Below are 21,688 nucleotides of genomic sequence, written 5' to 3' on the forward strand. Positions count from 1 at the left end.
TCTCAGAGATACGGAGAAAAACCCGGGGTTGCCAGAAGGAAGGGAATGGAGGAGATGGGCAAAACAGGTGAAGGGGATTAGGAGGTACACATTTTCACTTACAAATGGGTCATAGTGATTCCATGTACAACATATGGAACACAGTCAATAATATTGTAATGAATCTGTATTATGACATGGTAACCAGACATGTGCATTATTTCATAGTGTATATAATTTATAAATTATAAAAATAATGTGTACAATATAATTGCTATGTTGTACACCTGAAACTAGTAATATCATAAATTAACATACTTCAATAAAAGCTCGAGAGGGACTGTCTACTAGTCAACAACAAATGCAGCTAAGCGAATGGGCCCTTATAAGCCCAAAGCCCATCCCCTATGAATTCATGGCCTGATGGGTGTAAAAATAAAGAGCTGGATTGTAAAAATAAAATAAAATAAATGAGAAGGAAGATGAAAAATGAGGAATGACCAGAGGCTTGGGGAAATTATTTCATTGTTTGGAGAAGAATAATGAGGAAGTGAGTAGTATAATTCCTGGGATTGTATCGCTATTTTAAGAAGTAACACAAACAGATTTAATAATCTCTAATATCTTTTAATTTCATCACTAAGGAGAATGATCTTTCTACTGGAAAGGATTACTATCAGAACAGAGCCATTTTACCTGTTTAAACCCACAGTTTCTAATAAATTTCCTCCTTAAAAAAAAAAAAAAAAAACCCAACACACAACCAGAAAGACCATGCAGTATATTACAGCAATTTTCAAATATCTGAGAGATTACTCTGTGGAAGAAGAATTAGAATTTTTCTTTCTAACCCCGGAAACAAATCAGGATCACGTGGAGGGCGTTATGGGAAAACTTACTGACTCACAAATAGTTGCCTTCTTATCCCAGCTGACCTCACTGCCTGAGACGATACAAGCAGCAGAAGGGGAACCTGTGAGTCAATATCCAGAGGCTAAGAATGAGAAATGATCACATTCTACACATATTTCCCACTTAAATCACCACGAGAAGATAATAGCAGGAGGATGTTACAAATGACTAATTATCCTTGGGAGACCACAAAGAAGAAGAAAGCCCATCTCCACCTGCAATATGTCCTTTATTTCCAAGGACAAGCTTAAATTCTTACCTCTTTAATTCATCTTCACTCCTGGTCTCTGCACAACTTAATGCAGTAGTTTCCTGATTCATCTTGAGACTTTTTTTTGCTTGTCTTTAGGGAACTTCAGGAAGTTATTTGCGTGTATTTCTATCTGGGGAATGAAAAACTCCTTGATAACAGGGAAGATGGCTAATTGAAATATGTGCACTCTCCGATACCTAGCCTAAAGAGAGTTATGCTTGGGGTGCTCAAAAAATATTTGTTGGTTTAAGGAAAGAATGATGCCTTTGCCCTGAAGACTCAGTAAGACTCAGAGGAAATAACTAATCATCCTGACTCTTTATAACCTCTATGGACTGTAGCCTGCCAGGCTCCTCTGTCCATGAGATTTTCCAGGCAAGAATACTGAAGTGGGTTGCCATTTTCTCCTCCAGGGGATTTTCCTGACCAGGGATTAAAGCTGACTTTCCTGTGTCACCCGCATGGCAGACTCTTTACCCACTGAGCCACTGGGGAAAGCCCAGTATAAAAGGCAAAGGTGCCGTAAAATCATTTAGAGCAGGCCCCAAATTTGGAACATTTCATTATTTAATTTCTCATCATTTCTGATGGTCTCTTAGTACTATGAGAAATGTCAGGAAAGATACTCAGCCAAGCTCTTCATGTGTTCCAATGTGCAACAGAGCTAAAGCCGATGGAGTACAAGGCAAGGGGCACAGTGCAAACTTATATAACCGTGAGGTAGTTACGGGAACGTCTGAGAACTTTGCCTCTTGATTATCTAACGGGAACGTCTGAGAACTTTGCCTCTTGATTATCTAAGACACAGGGTCAGGGCAGTCCCCGTTTGTTGCAGAGAGTGCTGAAGTCTCCCGCATTCACTTTCCTCTTCTTCATTAGTAATGGGACCCTGTACTTTTCCCTGGATCCTTGGCCACCTTCCTAAAGGCTTCATTTCTCAGCTTTCCTTATTGCCATGTGACTGCGTTCCCTCTAGAGAGATGCAAGTGGGGTGCTTTGCAAGTGTCTTTAGAGGGATCAGTGCTCCCTCCCTCCAGTCTTCCTCTTTGCTGAAGGGTGTTTGGACCATGAGTTGAGATGGATGCTATCGTGGAAAGTCTCAGGTTTCTTGGGCTCTTGGAGTCACCATATGAATCCTGGGCTGCTGATGGTTCTTAATCAGAGAGAGAAGTAACCTGGTATCTTTTTCCTCCTGTCTTTTACAGCTTAGTCTAATCTTAACAGATATACCAGTACTTCCTGGAACAGTGACGTATAAAGATGATGGGAGCCATGTGAGTGTAGCTGTGACAGGGAATATTTTTGTAGACAGAGTTAGTCAATCTGTATTTAGGTAGTGATTGAATTTTGCTTAGTGTTGACTTCGTTTTTATTGGCTATCTTGTAAAATCTTTTAAGCGTGCCAGCATGGCACCCCACTCCAGTACTCTTGCCTGGAAAATCCCATGGACGGAGGAGCCTGGTGGGCTACAGTCCATGGGGTCGCTAAGAGTTGGGCATGACTGAGCGACTTCACTTTGACTTTTCACTTTCATGCTTTGGAGAAGGAAATGGCAACCCACTCCAGTGTTCTTGCCTGGAGAATCCCAGGGACAGGGGAATCTGGTGGGCTGCCATCTATGGGATTGCACAGAGTCAGACAAGACTGACGTGACTTAGCAGCAGCAGCAGCAGCAGCAAATGTTTAACCTTCAGAATTTCTGCAAATAGTTATTTTGAGAAGCACTTGAGTGACGAAGAATAATCCTTGTGCTCACTCTGTGTTTCCTTCTGCTGGCCTTCTGTCATACATTTAAACCTTGCCTTGGGAGCACAGGGTCATGGTTGTCCTCAGACTTGATGCAATAAAGGTTGCTCTTAATGTTCTCATTGTGACTAAGCTAGAGCTTTGAAATAAAAATATGAAGCAAGTCCCAGGCTCTGTATGACTGTAATGTATTGTGAAACACTAATATACTATAGTGATGATTATACGGTAATTTTTCCCGACCTGATTTCCCATCTCTGTGAAATACTTTTATTGGAGCCCACATAGCTCTCCTGAGTATTAGAAACTTGGGTAGCCATAAATCTAAACTGTTGTTCAAGAAGAGTCATGAGATTCCTTTTGTCGTTGTTGTTGTTTACACGCGAAGTTGTGTCCGACTCTTTAGGACCCCATCGCTGTGGCCCGCCAGGCTACTCACTCTGTCCATGGGATTTCCCAGGGAAGAATACTGGAGTGGGTTGCCATGCCCTCCTCCAGGCAACCTTCCCAACCCAGGGATCAAACCCACATGTCTTGCATTACAGGCAGATTCTTTACCACTGAGCTACCTGGGAAGCCCAACAAGTGAGTTTTTCTGAGCCTCTCATTTTTAACACTCCAAGAAACCTTTCCATCTAGGGGCTTTCTTTTTCCTTTTTAATTCTAAAAGAGAACTTTTTTTTTTCATTATTTCTTCCGTACTTCCTCCTTTTCATTTCTTATTTCTGTGGTTTTGGAGAAGACTCTTGAGAGTCCCTTGGACTGCAAGGAGATCAAACCAGTCCATCCTAAAGTCAGTCCTGAATATTCATTGGAAGGACTGATGCTGAAGCTGAAACTCCAATACTTTGGCCACCTGATGCAAAGAACTGACTCATTGGAAGAGACCCTGATGCTAAAAGAGTGAAGGCCAGAGGAGAAGGGGACGACAGAGGATGAGATGGTTGGATGGCATCATCAACTCAGTGGACACGAGTTTGAGTAAGCTCTGGGAGTTGGTGATGGACAGAGAGGCCTGGTGTGCTGCAGTCCACAGGGTTGAAAAGAGTTGGACACGACTGAGTGACTGACCTGAAGATTCCTATTATTCGTATGTGAGTACCACTATATCTATTCTTATCTTTTAGCTTTTAATTTATATATATTTTTCCTTTGTCTTTTTCTCCTTTGTTCTGGGAGATTTCTTCAACCTAGAATTCTAATTCATTCAACTGTATCCATTCTGTTATTTCATCCATCTGATGTGATTTCTTTTTTTTTTTTTTCAACTTTTGTATTTTTTAAGCCAGCTATTTCTGCTTGGTTCTCTCAGCCTCTGCTTATTCTTGTTTCGAGTTGCTAATATCATCCCTACTTCTTTCAGGATGCTTATCTGTCTAACTTTGAATGCTTGATCCATCTCTTCTATTATTTCTGTTCTCAGTCATGTCTGACTCTCTTCGACCTCATGGGTTATACAGTCCACAAAATTCTTCAGACCAGAATACTGGAGTGAGTAGCTTTTCCCTTCTCCAGGGGATCTTTCCAACCCAGGGATCGAACCCAGGTCTCCCATATTTCAGGCATATTCTTTACCATCTGGGAAGCCCAGGAATACTGGAGTGGGTAGCCTATCTCTTCTCCAGCAGATCTTCCTGACCCAGGAATTGAACTGGGGTCTCCCGCTTTGCAGGTGGATTCTTTACCAACAGAGCTATCAGGGATGCCCCTTTTCTGTTCCAACGAAGCCTATATACTGTCCTCTATTGAAATACCTGTGCTCTTCAGCATTCTGTTATTTTTCCCTGGAGGACAGCAGCTCTTCTGATAGGGGAAGCATAAGGGAGGAGACCAAATTCCACTCACTGTGAGTCACAGTAAGCCAAGTAAGGCACGAAGTGAGCACTAAGAAATGAGACTCCTTTACCTGTACACGTCACACACTAGAGAATCATACTGAAGCTTTGGAGAGCCCTTTAAGGAAGATGCAAGAATTGAGGGCTAGGATGGAGTCATTTTTATCTTTTCCTTTGGTTCATGCATCTTGGAATATTTTGTAGTAGAAGAAATTGACAAAGACATTAAAGGAGTTTAAAAGTATTAAGAGAGTTCACAGATATGATTCCGTGACACGACTTTTTTTTTTTTTTTAAGGAAACTTAGAACTTTATTGGATTATAAAAGTTGATGTATATTCATTGTGGACATTTTGGAAGTCATGAATAACCCAAAGATCAAATAAACCACTATCTGTAATTCTACCATTCATTATAGTTAACATTTTGTGGTGACTTGTACTAGCCTCTTTATCTGAAAATACGTGTTAACCCAGATTATCAACTGGGCTCAGCTACCTTTACAGCAAGAACTGGTTAAATCGGACACAAGCAGCAATACCACGTCTGTAAAGACTCCCACCTGTCCTTACCACCCAGCCCCCAGAAACGAGTTCTCAGATACCTTAGGGGTTAGTGTTTTACCTGTTTCTTTACCTCTGTGTCCATATCTGCTGGCTAATGGTTCTACCTATAGTATTTACTTGCAAAGCCAAAGCTTCCGTAGGCTTTTGTAAAAAAGTGACTCAAATTCAATTATTTTATGACTTTATTATGTTTATTGGGAATTTGGAGGATATTCATTTGAACAGCACCTCTATCCATCTTTTTGGCTTCTCTTTTCCTAAGACTCCTTCTCTGGAATAATAAATATCTCATATGTATCTTTCACAGTATTGTCCCCCCCATATTTAGTCTCCTCTTTTGCTTTGAGTATTTTCTAAATAAATGCAATTCCTTTCCTAAAAATGATGAGTATAATTTTAGTTTCTTTAAACCTTTATATATAGTTATCATTTAAGCCAAAATGTTTAAACTCATACCTTATACAGTCTTATAACCTTCTTTATCTTTATCAACTATATTGTGAAATTTTTCCTGATAGTTACATATTACTCCACAGCATCATCTATGGTGGTTGTTTACTGTTATTACTCGGATGGTCCATCATCTAGCTATCTAATTACCTATTCTTAGAAATGAACTACTTTTAAATTTTGATCATTAGAATAAGCACCACAACACGCACTCTTGTAGATATAAAAGGAAATGAGGTGGAAACTTTACTGACTTCAAAGAAAGCTTGAGGATTCAGATCTTAAGGGTTACATAAGAGGGAAGGTTGGATGGCTTCACTGACTCAATGGACACGAGTTTGAGCAAGCTCCAGAAGTTGGTGATGGACAGGGAATCCTGGCGTGCTGCAGTTCATGGGGTCACAAAGAGTCAGACCCAACTGAGTGACTGAACTGAACTGAAGAGAGAAGAGTTATAGATTTGAGTGAAAGGCTATGCCTTGCTTTAAGATTTTAGCTACCTATTTCCAAACTACCCTCCACAAAGTTTTGACCATGATTACTAGTGAGTCAAAGCAGTGTCTCTTTTTCTGAGCCTTTATTACTACTGTGTGTTGGTTTTGTCAGTTTCCCAATCTCTTAGGCAATTAAGGTATTCCATTTCTAAAGTGCATTATTTCTCATGTTACAAGTGAAGCTAAACCTTTTCCATATATTTTTTACTACTTCAACTTTCCTTTTATAAATTGTTTGTTTTTAATTTGTTAAATTTTTATACTTGGATGTTTTTAATTTTCCCATTTGTCTATTACCTTAAATTATTTTTCTACGTACAAAGTTTTATTTTGTATCCACTTAAAAAAATCTTGTCTGTAGGAGAATTTTCCCTTAAGATACATCTTTAGACCTCTCATATCAGAGATATTTGCCTATATATTCATGTAGTTCTGTTATGTTTTTATTTTTAACATTTAATATTTAATCCATATGGACTTTGCTCTGGTGAATGACATGAGGCAGGAATCTAACTTATATTTTGAGATAGTTGCCTTATTAATAATTCCAGTTTTCCATGTCTTGAAATACCATGTTAATTACTGTCAAATTCTTACAAAAACTTGTGCTTTTTCAAGGGCTCTGTGTTTAGTTTCTGGATCTATGTCTTTATCCCTGCACCATATCAATTATTTTTTAAAATAATTTTTAATATCACTTATATTTTGTTCTGGAGCTGAACACTCTTCTTTTTCTACTTCAATAAATTCTGTTGATCAGTCTCATGACATTTTAATTATTTCATCAAATTAAAAAAAGAATGCCATTGAAACTCTGATTGAAATTACATTAAATTTGCCTTCTAATTCAGAGATAATTAACATCTCCACAGTATTAAATCATCTTTTAAACAAAAATTGAGAGATAATTAATGTCTCCATGATATTAAATCCTTTTTTAAATAAAATTTTCATTATTTATTTTTTCAAGCATTTTTTGTATCCCCCCAAAATGTTTAAATGTTCTAATTTGTTTCTAGATGACTTGTTGCTATTGTGAATGGTACTTTCCCTTACTATATTCACTTGGTAGTTACTCAGATAAAGAATGTAACTAATTTATGAAAATTTGCATTTTTACTAGACACCAAATAATATCTCCAATTAGCTTTGATAACTATTTTGGTCAAGCAGGAGATGGCAAGAGTGAGCAGTGACATTTTAAGAAACGGTGAACAAAAATGTACGGGAAGGGGCAAATTTAATTTAGATGACCATTCTATCTACTATGTAGGCAAGAATCCCTTAGAAGAAATGGAATAGCCCTCATAGTCAGCAAAAGAGTCTGAAATGCAATACTTGAGTGCAGTCTCAAAAATGACAGAATGATCTTGACCCATTTCCAAGGCAAACCATTCAACATCACAGTAATCCAAGTCTGTGCCCTAACCACTGATGCCAAAGAAGCTGAAGCTGAACAGCTCTATGAAGACCTACAAGACCTTCTAGAACTAACACTGAAAAAAAATGTCCTTTTCATTGTAGGGGATTGGAATGCAGATGTAGGAAGTCAAGAGATACCTGGAGTAACAGGCAATTTGGCCTTGGTATACAAAATGAAGTAGGACAAAGGCCAATAGAGTTTTGTCAAGAAAACACACTGGTCATAACAAACACCCTTTTCCAACAACACAAGAGATGACTCTACACATGAACATCACTAGATGGTCAATACTGAAATTGATTATATTCTTTGATTGATTATATTGATTGATTATATTCTTTGATTGTTTTTTTAATTTAAATTTGTTTATTTTAATTGGAGGCTAATTACTTTACAATATTGTATTGGTTTTGCCATACATCGACATGAATCCACCATGGGTGTACACGTGTTCCCCATCCTGAACCCCCCTCCCACCTCCCTCCCCATACCATCCCTCTGGGTCATCCCAGTGCACCAGCCCCAGCATCCTGTATCCTGCATTGAACCTGGACTGGTGATTAGTTTCTTATATGATATTATATATGTTTCAATGCCATTCTCCCAAATCATCCCACCCTCTCCCTCTCCCACAGAGTCCAAAAGACCGTTCTATACATCTGTGTCTCTTTTGCTGTCTCGCATACAGGGTTATCGTTACCATCTTTCTAAATTCCATATATATGCATTAATATACTGTATTGGTGTTTTCCTTTCTGGCTTACTTCACTCTGTATAATAGGCTCCAGTTTCATCCATCTCATTAGAACTGATTCAAATGTATTCTTTTTAATGGCTGAGTAATACTCCATTGTGTATATGTACCACTGCTTTCTTATCCATTCATCTGCTGATGGACATCTAGGTTGCTTCCATGTCCTGGCTATTATAAACAGTGCTGTGATAAACATTGGGGTACACGTGTCTCTTTCAGTTCTGGTTTCCTTGGTGTGTATGCCCAGCAGTGGGACTGCTGGGTCAAGAAGCAGTTCTATTTCCAGTTTTTTTAAGGAATCTCCACACTGTTCTCCATAGAGGCTGTACTAGTTTGCATTCCCACCAACAGTGTAAGAGGGTTCCCTTTTCTCCACACCCTCTCCAGCATTTATTGCTTGCAGACTTTTGGATAACAGCCATTCTGACTGACATGAAATGGTACCTCATTGTGGTTTTGATTTGCATTTCTCTGATAATGAGTGATGTTGAGCATCTTTTCATGTGTTTGTTAGCCATCTGTATGTCTTCTTTGGAGAAATTCTATTTAGTTCTTTGGCCCATTTTTTGATTGGGTCTTTTAGTTTTCTGGAATTGAGCTGCGGGAGTTGCTTGTATATTTTTGAGATTAGTTGTTTGTCAGTTGCTTCATTTGCTATTATTTTCTCCCATTCAGAAGGCTGTCTTTTCACCTTGCTTACAGTTTCCTTTGTTGTGCAGAAGCTTTTAATTTTAATTAGGTCCCCATTTGTTTATTTTTGCTTTTATTTCCAGTGTTCTGGGAGGTGGGTCATAGAGGGTCCTGCTGTGATTTATGTCAGAGAGTGTTTTGCTTATGTTCTCCTCTAGGAGTTTTATAGTTTCTGGTCTTACATTTAGATCTTTAATCCATTTTGAGTTTATTTTTGTGTATGGTGTTAGAAACTGTTCTAGTTTCATTCTTTTACAAGTGGTTGACCAGTTTTCCAGCACCACTTGTTAGAGATATTGTCTTTAATCCATTGTATATTCTTGCCTCTTTTGTCAAAGATAAGGTGTCCATAGGTGCGTGGATTTATCTCTGGACTTCCTATTTTGTTTCATTGATCTATATTTCTGTCTTTGTGCCAGTACCATACTGTCTTGATGACTGTGGCTTTGTAGTAGAGCCTGAAATCAGACAGATTGATTCCTCCAGCTCCATTCTTGTTTCTCAAGATTGCATTGAATATTTGAGGTTTTTTGTATTTCCATACAAATTGTGAAATTATTTGTTCTAGCTCTGTGGAAAAATACCGTTGGTAGCTTGATAGGGATTGCATTGAATCTATAGATTGCTTTGGGTGGTATACTCATTTTCACTATATTGATTCTTCCAATCCATGTACATGGTATATTTCTCCATCTATTAGTGTCCTCTTTGATTTCTTTCACCAGTGTTTTATAGTTTTATATATATAGGTCTTTAGTTTCTTTAGGTAGATATATTCCTAAGTATTTTATTCTTTTCATTGCAATGGTGAATGGAACTGTTTCCTTAATTTTTCTTTCTATTTTCTCATTATTAGTGTATAGGAATGCAAGGGATTTCTGTGGGTTGATTTTATATCTTGCAACTTTACTATATTCATTGATTAACTCTAGTAATTTTCTGGTGGAGCCTTTAGGGTTTTCTATGTAGAGGATCATGTCATCTGCAAACAGTGAGAGTTTTACTTCTTCTTTTCCAATTTGGATTCCTTTTATTTCTTTTTCTGCTCTGATTGCTGTGGCCAAAACTTCCAAAATTATGTTGAATAGTAGTGGTGAGAGTGGGCACCCTTGTCTTGTTCCTGACTTTAGGGGAAATGCTTTCAATTTTTCACCATTGAGGATAATGTTTGCTGTGGGTTTGTCATATATAGCTTTTATTATGTTGAGGTATGTTCCTTCTGTTCCTGCTGTCTGGAGTTGTTTTTTTTTTTTTTTTTTTTTTTTAATCATAAATGAATGTTGCATTTTGTCAAAGGCTTTCTCTGCATCTATTGAGATAATCATATGGCTTTTATTTTTCAACTTGTTAATGTGGTTTATTACATTGATTGATTTGAGGATATTGAAGAATGCTTGCATCCCTGGGATAAAGCCCACTTGGTCATGGTGTATGATCTTTTTAATGTGTTGTTGGATTCTGATTGCTAGAATTTTGTTAAGGATTTTTGCATCTATGTTCATCAGTGATATTGGCCTATAGTTTTCTTTTTTTGTGGCATCTTTGTCAGGTTTTGGTATTAGGGTGATGGTGGCCTCATAGAATGAGTTTGGAAGTTTACCTTCCTCTGCAATTTTCTGGAAGAGTTTGGGCTCTTCTCTAAATTTTGTTTGTGTTAGCTCTTCTCTAAATTTTTGGTAGAATTCAGCTGTGAAGCCGTCTGGACCTGGGCTTTTGTTTGCTGGAAGATTTCTGATTACAGTTTCAATTTTCATGCTTGTGATGGGTCTGTTAAGATTTTCTATTTCTTCCTGGTTCAGTTTTAGAAAGTTGTACTATTCTAAGAATTTGTCCATTTCTTCCACGTTTTCCATTTTATTGGCATATAATTGCTGATAGTAGTCTCTTATGATCCTTTGTATTTCTGTGTTGTCTGTTGTTATCTTTCCATTTTCATTTCTAATTTTATTGATTTGATTTTTCTCCCTTTGTTTCTTGATGAATCTGGCTAATGGTTTGTCAATTTTATTTATCCTTTCAAAGAACCAGCTTTTGGCTTTGTTGATTTTTGCTATGGTCTCTTTTGTTTCTTTTGCATTTATTTCTGCCCTAATTTTTAAGATTTCTTTTCTTCTACTAACCCTGGAGTTCTTCATGTCTTCCTTATTTAGTTGCTTTACGTGTAGAGTTAGGTTATTTATTTGACTTTTTTCTTGTTTCTTGAGATATGCCTGTATTGCTATGAACTTTCCCCTTAGCACTGCTTTTACAATGTCCCACAGGTTTTGGGTTGTTGTGTTTTCATTTTTATTCATTTCTATGCATATTTTTCTTTCTTTTTTTATTTCTTTTGTGATTTGTTGGTTATTCAGCAGCGTGTTGTTCAGCCTCCATGTGTTGGAATTTTTAATAGTTTTTCTCCTGTAATTGAGATCTAATCTTACTGCATTGTGGTCAGAAAAGATGCTTGGAATTATTTCAATTTTTTTGAATTTACCAAGGTGAGATTTATGGCCCAGGATGTGATCTATCCTGGTGAAGGTTCGTGTGCGCTTGAGAAAAAGGTGAAATTAATTATTTGGGCTGAAATGTCCTATAGATATCAATTAGGTCTAACTGGTCTACTGTATCATTTAAAGTTTGTGTTTCCTTGTTAATTTTCTGTTTAGTTGATCTATCCATAGGTGTGAGTGGGGTATTAAAGTCTCCCACTATTATTGTGTTACTGTTAATTTCCCCTTTCATACTTGTTAGCATTTGTCTTACATATTGTGGTGCTCCTATGTTGGGTGCATATATATTTATAATTGTTATATCTTCCTGGATTGATCCTTTGATCATTATGTAGTGGCCTTCTTTGTCTCTTTTCACAGCCTTTGTTTTAAAGTCTATTTTATCTGATATGAGTATAGCTACTCCTGCTTTCTTTTGGTCTTTATTTGCATGGAATATCTTTTTCCAGCCCTTTACTTTCAGTCTGTATGTGTCCCTTGTTTTGAGGTGGGTCTCTTGTAGACAACATATATAGGCGTCTTGTTTTTGTATCCATTCAGCCAGCCTTTGTCTTTTGGTTGGGGCATTCAACCCATTTACATTTAAGGTAATTATTGATAAGCATGATCCCGTTGCCATTTACTTTATTGTTTTTGGTTCGAGTTTATACACACTTTATGTGTTTCCTGTCTAGAGAATATCCTTTAGAATTTGTTGGAGAGCTGGTTTGGTGGTGTTGAATTCTCTCAGCTTTTGCTTCTCTGTAAAGCTTTTGATTTCTTCTTCATATTTGAATGAGATTCTTGCTGGGTACAGTACTCTGGGCTGTAGGTTATTTTCTTTCATCACTTTAGGTATGTCCTTCCATTCCCTCCTGGCCTGAAGAGTTTCTATTGAAAGATCAACTGTTATCCTTATTGGAATACCCTTGTGTGTTATTTGTTGTTTTTCCCTTGCTGCTTTTAATATTTGTTCTTTGTGTTTGATCTTTGTTAATTTAATTAATATGTGTCTTGGGGTGTTTCGCCTTGGGTTTATCCTGTTTGGGACTCTCTGGGTTTCTTGGACTTGGGTGATTATTTCCTTCCCCATTTTAGGAAGTTTTCAACTATTATCTCCTCAAGTATTTTCTCATGGTCTTTCTTTTTGTCTTCTTCTTCTGGGACTCTTATGATTCAAAATTTGGAGCTTTTAATATTGTCCTGGAGGTCTCTGAGATTGTCCTCATTTCTTTTAATTCATTTTTCTTTTTCCTCTCTGATTCATTTATTTCTACCATTCTATCTTCTATTTCACTAATCCTATCTTCTGCCTTTGTTATTCTACTATTTGTTGCCTCCAGAGTGTTTTTGATCTCATTTATTGCATTATTCATTATATATGGACTCTCTTTTATTTCTTCTAGAAAGAAAGAAAGAAAGTGAAGTCGCTCAGTCATGTCTGACTCTTTGCGACCCTGTGGACTGTAGCCTACCAGGCTTCTTTGTCCATGGAATTCTCCAGGCAAGAGTACTGGAGTGGGTTGCCATTTCCTTCTCCAGACGATCTTCCCAACCAAGGGATCAAACCCAGGTCTCCTGCATTGCAGGCAGACACTTTAACCTCTGAGCCACCAGGGAAGTCTTATTTCTTCTAGGTCCTTTTTAAACCTTTCTTGCATCTTCTCCTTGTCTCCAGGCTATTTATCTGTGATTCCATTTTGATTTCAAGATTTTGGATCATTTTCACTATCATTATTTGGAATTCTTTATCAGGTAGATTCCCTATCTCTTCCTCTTTTGTTTGGTTTGATGGGCATTTATCCTGTTCCTTTACCTGCCGGGTATTCCTCTGTCTCTTCATCTTGTTTATATTGCTGAGTTTGGGGTGGTCTTTCTGTATTCTGGCAGTTTTTGGAGTTCTCTTTATTGTGGAGTTTCCTCACTGTGGGTGGGGTTGTATCAGTGGCTTGTCAAGGTTTCTTGGTTAGGGAAGCTTATGTCGGTGTTCTGGTGGGTGGAGCTGGATTTCTTCTCTCTGGAGTGCAATGACATCTCCAGTAATGAGTTATGAGATGTCAGTGGTGTTGGAGTAACTTTGGGCAGCCTGTATATTGGAGCTCATGGCTGTGTTCCTGTGTTGCTGGAGAATTTGTGTGGTATGTCTTGCTCTGGAACTTGTTGGCCCTTGGGTGGTGCTTGATTTCAGTGTAGGTATGGAGGCGTTTGATGAGCTCTTGTCAATTACTGTTCCCTGGAGTCAGGAGTTCTCTGGTGTTCTCAGGATCTGGACTTAAGCCTCCTGCTTCTTGTTTTCAGGCTTATTTTTACAGTAGTCTCAAGACTTCTCCTTCTATACAGCACCATTGATAAAACATCTAGGTTAAAGATGAAAAATTTCTCCACAGTGAGGGACACCCAGAGAGGTTCACAGAGTTACATGGAGAAGAGAAGAGGGAGGAGGGAGTTAGAGGTGACCCGAATGAGATGAGGTAGAATCAAAAGAGGAGAGAGCAAGCTAGCCAGTAATCACTTCCTTATGTGCGCTCCACAGTCTGGACCACTCAGAGATGTTCACTGAGTTATATAGAGAAGAGAAGAGGGAGGAAGGAGACAGAGGTGGCCAGGAGGATAAAAGGGGGGGAATCAAAAGGAGAGAGACAGATCCAGCCAGTAATCAGTTCCCTAAGTGTTCGCCACTGTCCGGAACACACTGGTGATTCACAGAGTTAGGTAGAGAAGAGAAAGGGGAGGGAGGAGACAGAGGTGACCTGGTGGAGAAAAAGGAGATTCCAAAAGGGGAGAGAGCATTCAAGCCAGTAATCTTGCTCCCAGGTAAAAATGGGTACTGAAGATTGGGTTCTCAAAGGTACAAAATTGATAACAAATACCAAAAAGCAAAGATTAAAAATCTAGAGTAGAGGTTGGATTTTCAAAAATACAATATTAAAGAAAAGAAGAAGAAGAAAAAAAGACAAAGTCACAAAAATTATTAAAAAATATATGTATATATGAAGTTTGCTTCAAAAAATAGGATCTTTTTTTTTTTTGCAAAGTAATAGTAGGTTATAAAAATGAAAATTAAAGGAGTAACAGAGGACTTAACAATTTAAAAAATTTTTTAAAAGGATGATCATAAAAATAGTAAAAATATATCTAGGACTTTCTCTGGTGGTGTTGTTGCAGTGTGGGGTCAGTTCACTTTCGGATAGTTCCTTGGTCCGGCTTATATTTCTCAGGATCTATAGGCCCCTTCCTATGTAGTCGGTACTAACTACAGGGTTTTAATCTATTGCACCTGTCACTTCCAAGGTGGTTCCCTCTGTTTTAGCTTCTTCTGTTTGCTGGTCTCTTCAGTGTCTGATTTCTGCCCTGACACAAGGAGGGCGGTGGTGAACACTTTTTTTAGGCTCACTTGTTCAGTTGTGCTGTGGGGAGGGACGGACGCTGCAAACAAATAACATTGGTGTGTGCTCGCAGTGTCTCAGCCACACTGGGCCTGCCCCCGCTCACGGTGCATGTGCCCTCCTTCCCACACTGCTCAGGCTCTAGGTTGCTCTGCCAGGAACCCTCCGATGCCGGCCCTGGGCTACATGTACCTCCCAGGTCTAAGCCGCTTAGGTTCAGGCACTCAGGTAGTCCTCAGAGGCGCAGACTCGGTTGGGCCTGCGTTTTGTGCCCTTCCCAGGTCCAAGCAGCTCAGGTGACGAGGTGTTTGGTGAGCATGGTCACTGAGACTTATTGCCTCCCTGGTCGCTGCCTCTCGGTTTTCTGGGTGTACAACCAGCGCACCCTCTCAGGCAGATGTTGACCATCCAGAACGCCAAGAAGTCTTAGTTAGCAAAGAAGCCTGCTTGCAGTTTGGTAGATAATGTCTCTCTGGGGTGGCGATTGCCCCCTTCCAGCTCTGGCTGCCTGTCACTGGAGGGGGATGGTCTGCAGCAGGCTAGTTCTGTTCAGTCCTTTGTTCTGTGTGCAGGCCTGGCAGAGTCTTAGGTTAGGGCTTTGTGCTTGGTAGCTATCCCACAGTCTTGTTTGCTAGCCCAAGTTAGTTCACTCAGATTGCCCTTGGGGCATTCAGGCCCGGTCCTTACTCTAAGCAATGCAGCCCGCGCCTCCCTGCCCAGCCCCTGCTTGCTAGTGGCGGCTGCAGGCATCTGCACTGCTTCTCTGCTGGGGAAGTTACTGCTGGGCTCGTAATCTGTGGGTTTTAATTATTTATTTATTTTTCCTCCCTGTTATGTTGCCCTCTGTGCTTCCAAGGCTCGCCACGGACTCGGCAGTGAGAGTGTTTCCTGGTGTTCGGAAACTTCTCTCTTTTTAAGACTCCCTTCCCAGGACAGAGCTCTGTCCCTACCTCTTTTGTCTCTTTTTTTTGTCTTTTATATTTTTTCCTACCTAATTTCAAAGACAATGGGCTGCTTTTCTGGGTGCCTGATGTCCTCTGCCGGCATTCAGAAGTTGTTTTGTGGAATTTACTCAGCGTTTAAATGTTCTGTTGATGAATTTGTGGGGGAGAAAGTGGTTTCCCCGTCCTATTCCTCCACCATCTTAGGACCACCCCCCGATTGTTGTTTTTTTAAAAAAATATTAATTATATTATTTGCAACCAAAGGTGGAGAAGCTTTATACAGTCAGCAAAAATAAGACAGGGAGCTGACTGTGGCTCAGATCATGAACTCATTACCAAATTCAGACTGAAATTGAAGAAAGTAGGGAAAACCACTAGATCATTCAGGTATGACCTAAATTACATCCCTTATGACTCTACAGTGGAAGTGAGAAATAGATTTAAGGGACTAGATCTGATAGATAGAGTGCCTGATGAACTATGCACTGAGGTTCATGACATTGTACAGGAGACAGGGATCAAGACCATCCCCATGGAAAAGAAATGCAAAAAAGCAAAATGGCTGTCTGGGGAGGCCTTACAAATAGCTGTGAAAAGAAGAGAAGCAAAAAGCAAAGGAGAAAAGGAAAGATATAAGCATCTGAATGCAGAGTTCCAAAGAATAGCAAGAAGAGATAAGAAAGCCTTCCTCAGTGATCAATGCAAAGACATAGAGGAAAACAACAGTATGGGAAAGACTAGAGATCTCTTCAAGAAAATTAGAGATATCAAAGGAACATTTCATGCAAATATGGGCTCGATAAAGGACAGAAATGGTCTGGACCTAGCAGAAGCAGAAGATATTAAGAAGAGGTGGCAAGAATACACAGAAGAACTGTACAAAAAAGATCTTCAAGACCAAGATAATCACAATGGTATGATCACTCACCTAGAACCAGACATCCTGGAATGTGAAGTCAAGTGGGCCTTAGAAAGCATCACTACGAACAAAGCTAGTGGAGGTGATGGAATTCCAGTTGAGCTATTTCAAATCCTGAAAGATGATGCTGTGAAAGTGCTGCACTCAATATGCCAGCAAATTGGGAAAACTCAGCAGTGGCCACAGGACTGGAAAAGGTCAGTTTTCATTCCAATCCCAAAGAAAGGCAATGCCAAAGAATGCTCAAACTACAGCACAATTGCACTCATCTCACACGCTAGTAGAGTAATACTCAAAATTCTCCAAGCCAGGCTTCTGCAATATGTGAACCGTGAAATTCCAGATGTTCAAGCTGGTTTTAAAAAAGGCAGAGGAACTAGAGATCAAATTGCCAACATCTGCTGGATCATCAAAAAAGCAAGACAGTTCTAGAAAAACATCTATTTCTGCTTTATTGACTATGCCAAAGCCTTTGACTGTGGATCACAATAAACTGTGGAAAATTCTGAAAGAGATGGGAATACCAGACCACCTGACCTGTCTCTTGAGAAATCTGTATGCTGGTCAGGAAGCAACAGTTAGAACTGGACATGGAACAACAGACTGGTTCCAAATAGGAAAAGGAGTACGTCAAGGCTATATATTGTCACCCTGCTTATTTAGCTTTTGTGCAGAGTACATCATAAGAAACACTGGACTGGAAGAAACACAGCTGGTCAAGATTGCTGGGAGAAATATCAATAACCTCAGATATGCAGATGACACCACCCTTATGGCAGAAAGTGAAGAGGAGCTAAAAAGCCTCTTGATGAAAGCGAAAAAGGAGAGCAAAAAAGTTGGCTTAAAGCTCAACATTCAGAAAACGAAGATCATGGCCTCCGGTCCCATCACTTCATGGGAAATAGATGGGGAAACAGTGGAAACAGTGTCAGACTTTATTTTTTTTGGGCTCCAAAATTACTGCAGATGGTGACTGCATCCATGAAATTAAAAGATGCTTACTCCTTGGAAGAAAAGTTATGACCAACCTAGATAGCATATTGAAAAGCAGAGACTCTACTTTGCCAACAAAGGTTCATCTAATCAAGGCTATGGTTTTTCCGGTGGTCATGTATGGATGTGAGAGTTGGACTGTGAAGAAGGCTGAGCGCCAAAGAATTGATGCTTTTGAACTGTGGTGTTGGAGAAGACTCTTGAGAGTCCCTTGGACTGCAAGGAGATCCAACCAGTCCATTCTGAAGGAGATCAGCCTTGGGATTTCTTTTGAAGGAATGATGCTAAAGCTGAAACTCCAGTACTTTGGCCACCTCATGCGAAGAGTTGACTCATTGGAAAAGACTCTGATGCTGGGAGGGATTTGGGGCATGAGAAGGGGACGACAGAGGAGGAGATGGCTGGATGGCATCACTGACTCGATGGGCTTGAGTCTGAGTGAACTCTGGGAGTTGGTGATGGACAGGGAGGCCTGGCGTGCTGTGATTCATGGGGTTGCAAAGAGTCGGACACGACTGAGCGCCTGAACTGAACTGAACCGTGTCAGATTTCTTGGATTAGTCTCTCTTATTTTCAATTGCAATATCTTCCTTTATGTTTGGTAATGTTTTGTTTGCACCACAGAGAGTTGCTCAGCCTAAAGGCTTTATTCACAATAGGAGGTGAGAAGGGATTGGTGATAATGTGTCAACGCCCCAGGCTCAGGAAAAGTGAGAAGGGGCTCTCATTGATTTATATTAGTTTATACTTGCCTGATTACAGGCACAATAACTTGGATAGAATAAGATAAGACCCATGACTAACTTTTTGCAGGAAGTTTTGATATAGTTTTACCTCTGAAATTGACTTGCAACAGCTGCAAATTAATACACATTCTTTAATTGCTCTTTCCAAGTTGAGGTAATGGCTCTGAGCACGGTTGCCGGTCTCAGGGAAAAGTTAGCAGCAGGAACTCCGTGAAGGCCCCCACTTTGTGTGTACTTTAACACTTATGTTCCACAGAGGTACTGTAATATTTCAGATTACCCTTCCAAGCCCTGTTCCAGGGTCTCTAGTCAGCTATGTACCCACTGATCTCAAAGATGTTTGCATGGTTTAACCAGCATTCTTGCTTTCATTTATTTGGCAGGCCGGTCCTTTTATCCAGTGAATATCTTGCTAGGTTTCAGCAGGAGCCTGGTGCCCTCCTGTAGTTTATTATACAGGTATAGACTGCTCCTTCATTTTATATTCCTTGGTCATATGCTTTATGCCCAAGCTTCTGTCTCAACCCTTAAGTCCTCTTGCTTACTTTTTGAAGTACAGATGCCATTAGTCTGGTTTCCATATCTACGACTTGATCAGAGGTTGGCATTGATGTTCTGGAACTCCCATTCCAAAGACAGTGCTCCCAATTCATGCTTCATTATAAGAATTTTTGATTGCTAATTTGAGCTGGGCATCTGTGTTTATTTGTAGCATTTCACAGAAAAGTTCTGGAGGTTTTGCACATGATTTTCGTCCCTTGTAGCTCAGCTGGTAAAGAATCTGCCTACAATGCAGGAGACCTGGGTTCAATTTCTGGGTTGGGAAGATCCCCTGGAGAAGGGAAAGGCTACCCACTCCAGTAGCCTGGCCTGAAGAATTCTATGGACTGCACAGTCATGGGGTTGCAAAGAGCTGGACCGACTGAGCAACTTTCACTTTCACTTTTCTTATGAAACAAGCAGAATTCAGGACCAAGTGTAGAATTCAAAACCCTTTTGTATTTAAGATTCAGCCTGGAGTGTAACATACTGAGTGGCCTGCATACTTCTGATTGTTCCACAGAACGGACCTGTTTGAGAAAACACTGTACAACCTTAGAATCAAACAGGTACAGAGCACACTTTGAGAAAGACTGTACTGCATCTCCCAACAAAAGCCACCCGTGACTAAAGAAGTGTTTTCTCCTCCCATGGGGTGCAGAGTCTAGAGCTGGAATCAGAATTGCTCAGGCGTCCAGCACAGATGCTGCAGGGCAGTTCATCCCCGGCATCTTCCCGCTCCCGCAGCCATGCAGGGGAGACCACGGAGGTGCCAGCGTGCTGGAGAACAGAGCAAGTATCGAAGCACCCAGTCCCTTGCAGAAGCAGGCACGCTCCCATCTCTGCCCAAGTTTAACGTGTTGTCCAGTCAGTAACAGCCCCCTTTCTCGCAGAAGTGTTGCCTAGGACTGTCCCCCATCCTGAATCTTGCTCATAATTAAGTTTAAGAACAGAATTAGACAATAGACTACAAAGCAGACAGCAGTGGCAGAGGGGCAGGAACACAGACTTTGGAGTCAGATCTGGGATCAACATAATTCACCAGTCATGTGATTGTGGACAAGTTTTTGAACTACTGTGAGGATCAGTTTCTTCTCCTGCAAAAACGGGAATAATCCCTGCTTTGCCAGACTGTGGTGAGAATTGAAGAGCACAACTCGGTGTTCTCATTTTATTTCCTTCTTGTCCCTAGAAACAGCATGTAATGTTATTTCCAGGAGGCAGAAAAAGTATAAGACTTTATCTCGAGTCCTGAATAATTGATAACAATTTTGCCTCTCTTTTTCTTGGTTATGCTATCAGAGGAAGCACAGTCATATTTTCTCAGCTTCAAACAACCAAATAGGACAGTACAATTAGGAGATGGAGAATCTCATTTGAACACTGTTTGGAATCTTATTCACAGGCAAAATTCGAAAACAGGACAAAACAAAACTCCATTCTTGATTGGAGGCTCATTACTTAATGAGGTTTCAGAATACTAGCTTGTTCTCTGGCGCATTAGCGATAGATAAGATTGGCAGTTATCGGGCCTTATTTGAATGTTCTGACCACTCACCTGTGGCTGCAGAGGAGGAGCCCGTGCTTTTCCTGCCTAGGACACTTGGAAGAGTTGCACACCTGGCTCAGGTGACACCTGCCTGTGTGTAGTGGCTAGATCCTCCCAGGCAAATAGGCTGCTTGTTCCCTGAAGAAGTGAAATAATATCAGAAAATGCTTTGCATACTGGGAAATATTTTACAAAGCAGAGAAATGCTAACTTAACTATTAACACAGTTTAAGAACAGCTTTGGCTATTTTATTTTGTCATATATTATGTAGGGACTCGTTGTGGAACTAAACAAACTAGCCTAGAATTCATGACTTGTGAATTGCTTTGTAAATTATCAGCTTTGACTTTCATGTCCTTTAAACATCACTTTGTAACTCTTCTCTGTGCTATTCGAACGGACCCTTATGTTATGTCCCATTGCAAGTATTACTGCAATAAGACATCTTTTTGCTCAGGCAAAGGCTGGGTCTTCTGATCGCATCTCCCGCCTTTCTTCAGTGAGATCCTCTTCTTCTGGAAGCTGGTTTCACATGGTGGCTTAGATTTTTCCATCTTTGTATCTAGCACCATTTGAAATCAGTGTTTTAGGAGTAAGAATTGCAGCAGAGCCACAGGCCACCTGCAGAGGAGCTGCTGCCCTGGGACCAGCTCCCCTCCCCCTGCCACCTGAGCTGGTTCAAGAAAAGAAGAGCTTGAGGAGAAAAGTATACTCTTGAACATGTTTGGTTGGGAAAGGGGGACAGTGCAGGGATGGGGCTGTGTTCAGTAGAAACTCAGAGGCTTGAGCAGAGCCAGGGTTTGTGATAGTCTTCCTATGGACAGGTAGCAGCAGCCACCAGCAGGAACCTGTTGGTGGGGCCTTTCAGCGTGTGATGGGGTAGCGCTGGGTTGGGTACTTGATTGCAGTCAGCAGCGGGAGGGCTGTGGACCGGAAGGCCTCTCTCATCACACCAGCACTGTCCACCTGCTCCTGCACGCCATGGAACAATCAGCTGCAGTTGCTGAGTAGGTGAAATCAGACTTGCCACCTGCAC

At 40.2% G+C, this 21,688-nt stretch overlaps 1 non-coding gene across 1 annotated transcript; it reads left to right on the forward strand.

Moving 5' to 3' along the window:
• The first annotated feature begins 21,164 nt into the window (after positions 1–21,164).
• Positions 21,165–21,245, forward strand: MIR29B-2 (microRNA mir-29b-2). The gene has a single exon (NR_129807.1). It is a non-coding gene; the product is annotated as a microRNA mir-29b-2 (primary transcript).
• The last annotated feature ends 443 nt before the right edge of the window (positions 21,246–21,688 follow it).

This window comes from Ovis aries, chromosome 12, assembly GCF_016772045.2.
Source record: "Ovis aries strain OAR_USU_Benz2616 breed Rambouillet chromosome 12, ARS-UI_Ramb_v3.0, whole genome shotgun sequence".
NCBI lineage: Eukaryota > Metazoa > Chordata > Mammalia > Artiodactyla > Bovidae > Ovis > Ovis aries.